Raw genomic sequence first — 10,505 nt, forward strand, 5'->3', positions numbered from 1 at the left:
TCCTATGACTAAGAATGGATGACTCCTGTTATGTTTTTAGAGGGGCTCTTTAGTAGAACTGTTTTATACCCAACTTCCACTGTGATAGCCAGTTAATTAAATCATTCAGGAGTGAAAGTTATTTAAATTTTAAGTGATACCAGCCCAGCTCGGTTCTTCCCATTCCTCTGCTGTCTGTATTTAGAGCTGTGCATCACGTTTCTAGTTGCTCCTCCTCTTCTAATAATTATCAGTCTCTTAAGAAGAACATAAATGAGGACTGAAGAAAGCTGTTTATTGTGTATTAGGTCCTCAGTAATAATCTACATCAGCAGGTGTTTAGCAGTTTAAAAATATTATGTCTGAAATCCCAGCACTTTAGGAGGCCAAGGTGGGTGGATCATGGGGTCAGGAGGTCAAGACCAGCCTGGCCAACATGGTGAAGCCCCATCTCTACTAAAAATACAAAAATTAGCTGGGTGTGGTGGCAGGTGCCTGCCATCACAGCTACTCAGGAGGCTGAGGCAGAAAACTGCTTGAACACGGGAGGCGGGGTTGCACTGAGCTGAGATCGTGCCACTGCACTACAGCCTGGGTGACACAGTGAGACTCCATGTCAAAAAAAAAAATCTTAACTTTTACAGCTAACTATTGATATTGGTATTTCTGGTTAATAGTTCCTTATCCTCAAAATTCCATTCTCCCTTTTTTCCTGGGCATGTCTTTCCTATTCAAGATTATGTTTCTCAGCTTCCCATGCAGCTATAGTCATGTGACTAAGTTCTCACGGACGGGATCTGAGGGGAAAAACAAAAGCTCCTGTGTGTGAGACTTACTGAAAAATGACTGCTCATCCTGGACTTCTCATTCTTCTTGCAGGCTGGCTGAATTGGCCGCAACCCAGATTTGCCCTTGTAAGTGTGAAAAATGGCCTCCAATATGACCCCAAGGCAAGATGAAAGAAAACTGTGCTCTTGAATGGCTTAGAGATTCAGAGGCCCCCCCAACCAGCTTGAAATGCCCACCTCAAAACAATGACATGAGAAGAAACAAACCTCTAAGCTGCTATTTTTTCAAGAGCATTGTAGTTTGAGGTCTCTCTTCCAGCAGTTTGGTCTCCAAATAAAGACTTACTGACCTTATTTTACAGGTCAAGAAAAATGAATTTCAGGGGGACAAGTCACAATGTATTAGAAATTTTCCAGCTCTCCTTCCTTGCCCCGCAGAGGGTATTTCCACTCAAACACAATGAACCCACTGGAAAGGGACAAAACAAAATGGGATGGGCCTGGGACAAGAGAGCGTTCAGCTACACAGAATCCACATCAAAACCCTTTAATCTTTCCATTTCCGGATCTCAAATGAGCATCTTTTTGTCTAGCAGTTCTCCTCAAGAGGTTTGCTTTCCCCCCGCAGCTTGTCAACAGTGTGAGGAGTTCAGAAAGAGCTTTTGGGGTTGTAGGTTATGTGGCATCACCCCAGCTCGTCTCAACACCTCTGATGAACAGTAATGGAAGAAAGGACTCTTTCCACATGATTTCCTCAGCAATCCTGTCTCTTGGGGAGTTTATAAAAAAATCCATCATCTTGTTCTGCTAAACCCAGAAAAATATAATTAACACCAAATTTGTGTTCTGCTCAAATTGCAGAGCCATAAAGAGATAATCTTCATGAAATAAATGACTAGGCCTCCTTGATAAATCAATAAGGCAAAAACCTTGAGAGTAAATTAAGACAAATGGGAAACCAGCTGGAAGAAATCAAACAGGCAAAGCAGGTGGGTTGGCTTGTGTTTGGGAAGATGTAACACAGCATGAAACATTTGCACATTTACACAAAAGCAAGATCTATAAACTTAGGCTTTGAACTGAGCTAAATGCATGACTTATTTAAGAAGAGCTGGTAGCTGGGAACTGGTTGAACTAAGAATGTCAAGACCAATTCTAAGATGTTTTCTTGTACTTAGCCTGTTTTTACATGCTTTCAACATTGCCTAACAACAAGCAACAGATGGTCCCGTAGCTAAGCGCGATGCTAAGTGGTATGAGGGATGGCATGATTGACCATTTACTCAGAGTAGCATAAAAGAAGGAATTCTTGTTAAAAATGCCACTGTTGTATCAAGTGGCTGTAAAACAAGCAAGAGGTGAGTAGACCTTCAACAATCTGTTTCTCATCAGGACAAAACCAACACTGGGCCCAACAGCCTGAAGCATTCCAACATACATCTATAGACAGGCAAAAGCTTGAAAGCTACAGCATCACTGGGAATACATCCTTAGGTGACTATCCTGCATCCAGCAATTTCACCGCCTTTTCCCAAAGAATATGCCTTGCTGTTGTAATCATAGGTTTACACATCTCAACTGATCCCATTTTGGCAGGATTCATTTGGCCAAAAATAAACGATTGCCCCTTTCATTTGGGCCTCTGACAATGCTTCAGAAGTTACAGTCCAGGCACACACACAGAGTGCCAGAAGTCTAGTTTCCAGTAACTTCTGGCTAAGAGCCTCAGAGTCAGCCTTTCCCAATTTCTCATGCAAAATGTTTAAAGTTAACAAAAGCCACCTAAAACTACAATTTTCAGAATCTGGGAACTCTTACATCCAAGAGCAAGATGGATAGACTTGAACTGAAAAATGCAATCAAGACCCACAAATACCAAGTTGTTGCCACAGAACAAGCTGCCCACATGGAAGAAAGTAGAGAAAGCCCCAAACCATTTGTCCTCTGGCTTAAGAACACCAGAACTATACCAACGAAAACTGTGCAGCCATCACTCTTCTGCACAGGTGTACCGCCTTGTGACGTCATCAGGGAGACTTCAGTGTTAACAAACCCTCCTCACATACACCCACTCCCACTAAAACAGCTCTTCTATACAAATTAGAAACAGGCTCCCAGGAAAGAACTTGAAAGGAATATGAAGAAACTTAAGGTTGTCAGATTTAGCAAATAAAAATACAAGGATTCCCAGTTGAACTTACATTTCATATAAACTACAAGTAATGTTTAATATAAGTATGTCTCAAGTATTAAACAGGACTGCAAATAATTTGTTAGTGTAAGTATGCCTGTAAGTATTTGGGACATACTTACACTAACAAATTATTTGTCATTTATCTGAAATTCAAACTTAACTAGGCATTCTATACTTGGCAACTTGCGGAAGGGAGAAAAAAGAGAATATATTATCACATTGCATCATGGAGATACAGACCTTAAAAATAAAAATGTTACGGTCTGAGGCCAAGACACAGAAACCTTTGCAGCAGTGCTAATTGGGTATCATAAATTTATATTTATTAACTTTTTAGGAGATCATAATCTCAAAGGAAAATGCAATCTCAGAGGAAAATATTCCAAATCATCCCGATACAGACAGCATCCCTACAAGGAAACAGCTTGACATATTCAATCAAAACAATATGAGTTCTTACAAACTAAGGATTTGACTAGAATTTAGAATGTATACTCATTGGCCTGCCTTTTAGCTGTTTATAGCTAAAGTCCCACAGACACCAAATGTCATGAAAGGAAATCCACATGCCCATCATTGACAGTCAGTCTAAACAGAATTTGTTTCATTAGGAATAAAGGAGGAGGAAAAAAACTGAAACTATATTTCAGAATATGGGAAAGTGATTACTATCCCAAGAATACAAAAAATTATTTTTATATTACCTGACATAATCAAAAGAATATGAATCATATGAAACAAGAGACAGAAGCCACAAGGATTAATTAAGAAGCTTGGTAGGTGAGTTAAAGACATTTCGAGAAATTGAAAATATAGGAGTATTAGAGTCTTTATTGAAATCTTTGAAGGAATTGACAATGTCTGTCATAGAAGTAGAGTTTAAATATGAGATGCTGTCTCAGAACTCATAAGAAAATCAATGATAAAAATAGATGATAGCTATAAAATGATAAAAAAATAAAGTACAGAAGTTAATTTAAAAAGAAAAAAAAGGTTTGCATAAGATTTGCCTTCTGCAACAATAAATGCCAGAAGAGAGTAGAAAAATATCTATAAAATTTGAGTAAATATTACTCCTCCAAAGTGCATACTCAATTTTCCATCTTGTGTAAAGAAAAAAGACATTCTCACATATGACAGAGCCAGAAAACATATCACGTGTGTATATTTCTTGAAAATAAATTTCCCTGGGAAGTTTGTGCTCAAGAAATTAACCAAATTATCAATTCAAAACTAGGTAAGTCCTGGAGAAAAAGCCCTGATATTTTTCATAATCTGAGGAACACCAAGGTCCATGCTGGCTGAGCAATGTGGTCTCTAACAGCAGTTTTTAAGTGTGGATGCACATGATAATTACTTGGGGGAGAACACTTAAAAACATCAAGATTCGGCCTCCAGTTCAGATTAATTAAATCGTAAATTCAGAATAGTGACTGGAAATGTGAGCACTGAAAGTTTTAAAAGCTCTACAGCTGATATTAATCTGTATCCAGGGTTGAGAACCATCGTTTAGATAAAGAACAAGCATGAGATCAGGTCTGAGTTTGAACTTCTGTAACTTATGGGACATGAGGTGATTGCAGGCAAATGGCTCAACCCACCTAGACATTATCAATTTTAAAATCTGAGATAATTATATCTCTATCATATGTTATTAGCATAGAATTAGAAAATATGTCATTCACCAACATGGGGGATATACAGTTTGTAGTCACAACACCACGATATTTTCACAGTATTTTCTGGGAATGGCAGTACATATGTGGTGTTTTTATTTTTCCATCATAAGAGTTTTGTAGTTAAGTAGTCCTTTCTCCAATACACCACTAAATTCGATGTAATTCTAAACATAGTTCTACAGAGAGCAGCAGCTCATCTGCCAGCCTTTAAGGATCACTAATATCTGGCCACTCCCACTTTTAATCTGAACCAAACAAACTACTCTTCTTACTTAATCTTCTTCATGCAAACCCAAATGGTCCTGCCGTAGCCCTGCTCACTTCTGCCACGGTGCGCCGGCTCACGTGGGTCACTGGCTCACACCTGCTGCCTTTTCCTCTCGTTGCTCTTAACAACTCCAGCTCTAACTGACCTTCCATAGTGCCAAGTTTACTGCAGTTCTCCAGTATCTACCTCATATTATAGTACTGTGTTATTCATTATTTTGCACTGATTTTCCCCAATCTAAGCTTTAGTTTCTTGTGGATGGTATAGGAAGAAGAGAGTGTGATATGGAAAGAGTATTTAACAATGCACGAAAATGCTCATCTATGGTGTTGAAACAAAAGCAGTTCCCTAAATGAATATATAATATTGACTTGATAGAAAACTGCATAAAGCAAAGACTGAAAAAATAAACCAAAGGCTTGGCAGTGGTGGCCTCTTAGTCATAAGATGATTTGGGACTATTACGTTTTTTTTATAGTTCTACTTCCCATGAGCCGCATTTATTAGTTCTACAGTAAGTCAGCCTATGCAAAATGGCATATAGAATAAAATCAAAATTTTCAGAAAGCAACTAATACAAAGATACAAGAGGAAGGATACCATAATTATTAATAGTATTCATAAGAGAAGACTTAAGAGTGTCAAATAAACACATAAGTGCATGAAACATTTGCCACATTATCAAGGAAATGCAGTTTAAGCTGCAAAAAAACCATTAATTCACAAACCAGAACATAACTATAATTAAAAGGTCTGACAACACCTAATAATGACCAGAATGTGCGTCCATATTAAACGTTGACATCAATGACTATAATAACAAAAAATTGGAAATAACCTGACCCTAGAGAAATAGTTGGAAAATTGTTAACTTCAAAGGAGAATATTTTACAGCCACCAAAAGTTATGTTTTGATAGAATTTTAAATGATAAGTTGAAAGCTCGTGGTATTGAGAAAGCATGTCAAATGTCAAAAACAGTTAATTCTGGGGTGGTTGTGTGAGAGAGCTAATTTTTTTCCTGCATACTTTTCCAAGTGTCAGTATATATTACTTACATCAGAGGTAAAAGCAAATAACAAATATTAATGTGATGACTTGTTTTTGGAATACAAGTACAATTACCTCAGCAAGGGAATTCACGTTTCATGAACCAGTGACCCTCAATGCTGATTATTAAATGACCTGGATTTCTAGGCAATGACTTTACTTGATACATTGTGTAGTTTTGGTTTAAATGTTGGTCAATTTGGTACTCCATGTGGTAGTGCTACTCAGAATGTGTTGTGAACCCTTGGTGGTCCGTAGAGTCAAAACAATTTTCATAATAACGCTAAAACATTATTTGCCTTTTTTATTGTGTTGACATTTGCACTAATGGTGCCAAAGCAATCGAGGGTAAGATTGTTGGTGCCTAAGCATGAATCCAGACGGTGGCACCAAACTTTACTAGTTTTCACTGTATTCTTTGCTACCACATACTCACTGTTAAATAATGTTAAAATTAAAAAATTTACTTCAGAATGTCTTTATGAAACAGTGAAAAATATTAAATCTCCACCGTTGAGTACTTGTGTTTATAAAATGCTCTATGCCACAACAGGAAATGGACCTAAAGCATACCAAGTACCATCGTTGTCTTAAGAACAAGCACGTGTACTGTTGATTGGATGTGACCTGAACTGTCACCTTTTTGGAGCATGGGTAACCACTGTTACTTGAGCACCACTCTTCCTTGAAATGATAAATAACAGAAAGCTATGGTTATTCAGATCTAATATTGGACAGAAATTTTCTTGAAAATGATCAAAGTGAGCCTGTTACTTCAAGGGAAACAACTGGCAGTCACTGTTGTTGGTGATAAAAATCTGAGCTTTCTGGTGACAATTAGGATTTTGGAAAACTGGTGTCTACTGCCATGAGCTTAATAGTTTCCTAATATTTAAAGACTTTTCTGACAAAACCAACTTTGTTACTATTAACAGGATTTTTCCAATCTGGGCAACACAGCAAGATCTCATCTCTACAAATAATTAAAAGTGGAGCATGGTGGTGTTTGCCTTTACTCCCAGTTACTCAGGAGGCTGAGGTGGGAGGATCATTTAATCCCGGGCAGTCAATGCTGCAGTGAGCCAAGATTGTGCTACCACACTGCAGCCTGGGTGACAGAGCAAGATCCTATCTCCAAAAACAAAATGAAAAGCCCTTTAATTTTCTTTTAACATTACGTGATGGCATGGATCGATGTTTGGAAGAGCTCCCTAGCTCATTGAATCAATCTTTTCCAAATGACCAGTTGGTGACGTTGCAAAGTCATTCAGAGGTAAGAGATCCATTCAAAGTGGAATGAGAGACTGATGCCTTTAATGTTGCAGAGTATAAAAAGTTCACTAATACAGTTTCAGATTCCACACTGCAGCTAACTTTTGAGAAGCTCTTTTCCACTTTTTGTGTATGAGGTGAGATTTTCTATATAAAAGTCAACCAAAATAACATATCACAGCAGATTAAATATAGAAACAGATATCAAAATCTAATTTATTCTCAATGAGGCCCTGAGGTTAGAAGTCCCGCAGGTATTGTTTTAGAAAAATACAGATTATCATCAATTTTCTGGTACCTACATTTAACAAAAAAGGAAAATTTCCTTTTATTACAAAATGATCTCAGTTATCTTAAATTAATCTTGATAAATTACTGTCTTACATATTAGAGAGACAGAACTCAATTGTAACTGATTTTTTAGAAGTTCTCATAATATTACTGAACTCAATACCAAAAATAGATCATACCAATCAATCCTGATCATACCAATGTGTCAGGATTGTGTTCAACAGCAGGAAATATACAGTCAAAATTATAATGGACATTTTCTTTCAGGATTTAATGGACAAAATCTTGAAAAATAACAAATATGAGAGACTTAAACTTTTTTATTTTAAAATTCAATTCAAAGTTACAGTCATCAAAATAGTGTGGTGCTGGCATAAAGACACACATATACACCAAAGGAACAGAATAGGGAGCCCAGAAATAATCCCTCACACATATGACCAAATAATCTTCAAAGGGATGCTAAGAACTACTCAATTGGAAAAGGATAATCTTTTCAACAAATGGTACTGGGAAAACTGGATATCAACACGCAAGAAAATAACGTTGAACCCTTACCTAGTACCATGTAAAAAATTAAAATGAGTTAAAGACCTAAAATAAAGGATAAAAATGTGAGTCTTAGGTAAAACAGGGCAAAAGCTTTACGACATTGCATTTGGCAAGATTTGATGTGGCACTAAAGGCACGGACACCACCGCCAAAAGAACAGACAAACTGAACTTCATGAAACTTAAAAACTTTTTGTTTTTTTGAGTCGGGGTCTCACCCTGTCGCGCAGTCTGGGGCACAGTGGTGTGATCATCTCAGCTTACTGTAGCCTCGATCTCCTGGGTTCCAGTGATCCTCCTACCTCTGCCTCCAGAGTAGCTGAGACTACAGGGGCATGTATACTACCACACCCGGCTAAATTTTTTGTATCTTTTATAGAGAATTGGTTTTGCCATGTTTCCCAGGCTAGACTCCAGCTCCTAGGCTCGAATGATCTGTCCACCTCAGCCTCCCAAATGCTGGGATTACAGGCACGAGCCATTATGCCCAGCCAACTTAAAAACCCTTGCGCGTGGAAAGCCACTATCCACAGAGTGAAAAGTCAACCTAGGTGTCTCGGGTCATTTGTGCTGCTATGAAAAAATACCTGAGACTGGGTAACAACAGAAATTTACTTCTTATAGTTCTGGAGGCTGGGAATTCCAAGATCAAGGTGCTGACGGGTTTGGTGTCTTGGTTCTCCTAGATGGTGCCATGTTAGTGTTTTAATATGGCAGAAGAGATGAAGGGACAGAAAGGGGCTAGCTAGTTCCCTGCAGCACTTTCATAAGGGACTTAATCTCATCCACAAGGGAGAAGTTCTCATGGTTTAATCACTGTCCAAAAGGGCCACCTCTTCTATTATCACATTGGCAATTAAGTTTCAAGAAATGAAATTTTGGGAGGACACATTTAGACCATGGCATATGGAATGCTAGAAATTGTTGGCATATCATCTATCTGATGAGGGATTAGTATCCGAAACTCCTAAACTCAACAACAAAAAACAACCCAATTCAAAAATGAGCAAAGGACCTCAATAGACATTTGTCGAAATACAAGACAAATGGCCAGTAAGCACATGAAAAGACGCTAAATGACTAGGGAAATGCCAGTCAAAACCACAAAGAGATACCACCTCATATGCATTAGAATAACTAACATTTACTTTAAAAACACCAACACACAGAAAATAACAAGTATTAGCTAGGTGGCAGCTAAACTGAAACACTTGTCAGTATTGGTGAGAATGGAAAATGAGACAGCTGCTGTGAAAAACAGTATGGCAGTTCCTCACAAAATTAAAAATAGAAGTATTATATGATCCGGCACTTCCATTTCTGGGTATATACCAAAAAGAATTGAAAGCATGTTCTCAAAGAGATATTTGTACATCTATGTCTATAGCAGCATTATCCACAACAGCTAAAATGTGGAAGCAATCCCAGTGTCCATGAGTGGATGAATAAATATACAAAATGTGGCACAGAATACAATGGAATATCATCTATCCATTAAAAGAAAAAATTCTGACATACGCAACAACACGGATGAACGTTGGGGGCATTATGCTAAGTGAATAAGCTCATCACTAAAAGATAAATACTGCATGATTCCATTTCCCTGAGGTAGTTAGAGCAGTCAAAAGTCAGAGACAGAAAGTAGAACGGTGGCTCCCAGGGGCTGGAGGAAAGGGGAATGGAGAGTTACTGTTTAATGGGTACAGAGGTTCAGTATTACAAGATGAAGAGGCTTACAGAGACGTGATGGATGGTGGTGATGGTTATACAATATGAATGTAGTTAATACCATGTACACTTAAAATGATTAAAATGGTAAATTTTATGTTATGTGTCTATTACCGCTATTTAAAAAATTGGAAAAAGTTCAGGTAAGTCCTCCATTCTGGTGCAGTGATTCTGTAACGTGGCTGTCTTAGGCTTGTTACATCTTCCTATGCTGCTATCCTTAGCATGTAGTTTTATTCCCATATTTGCGAGATGGCTGCTTCACTATCCATGTGCTAGGCAGGGAGGAGGAGGAGAGGGAACAGGGAGCATTAGCAGCTGCCAATCAGCTTTGCATCTCACTAGCCAGAACTGTGTCCCATAATCACTCAAAGCTTAAAGAGAGTCTGGGAAAGTGAGTTTTAAACACTGTGGTAGAGGCAGACAGGGGAGCAATGGATGTGTAAATACAGGTTGGATCAGCCAGTTTAAGTGTCTGCCATACTCAGTAGGCAAAGAAGTAACACTAATAATGGCTCTGAGAAAAGAGAAAAGGTGGAAGGAAAAACAACAGAAATGTATCAGTCCCAGGAAAAATTGACATAGGCATATTCTCCTGAGTGAATAGCAACAGCATTGACAGGGTGGCTATATGTGATACGAACTATAAAACATACCCTGTTGAGAGAGGTAGACAGTAAATGTAGAAGTGTCTGTGTGTGTGTGT

General features: G+C 38.1%; 1 long non-coding RNA gene across 3 annotated transcripts in view; it reads left to right on the forward strand.

Moving 5' to 3' along the window:
- The window catches only part of LOC135276510 (uncharacterized), a 37,846-nt gene extending 30,964 nt beyond the window's left edge, over positions 1–6,882 (forward strand). For all 3 annotated transcript variants that reach the window (XR_010344032.1, XR_010344030.1, XR_010344031.1), the window contains one exon: positions 859–6,882. This is a non-coding gene — a long non-coding RNA (uncharacterized LOC135276510). The remainder of the gene's footprint in view (positions 1–858) is intronic.
- Positions 6,883–10,505: the final 3,623 nt, after the last annotated feature.

This window comes from Aotus nancymaae, unplaced genomic scaffold (assembly GCF_030222135.1).
Source record: "Aotus nancymaae isolate 86718 unplaced genomic scaffold, 86718_ANA_hifiasm-v0.15.2.pri h1tg000025l, whole genome shotgun sequence".
Lineage (NCBI taxonomy): Eukaryota > Metazoa > Chordata > Mammalia > Primates > Aotidae > Aotus > Aotus nancymaae.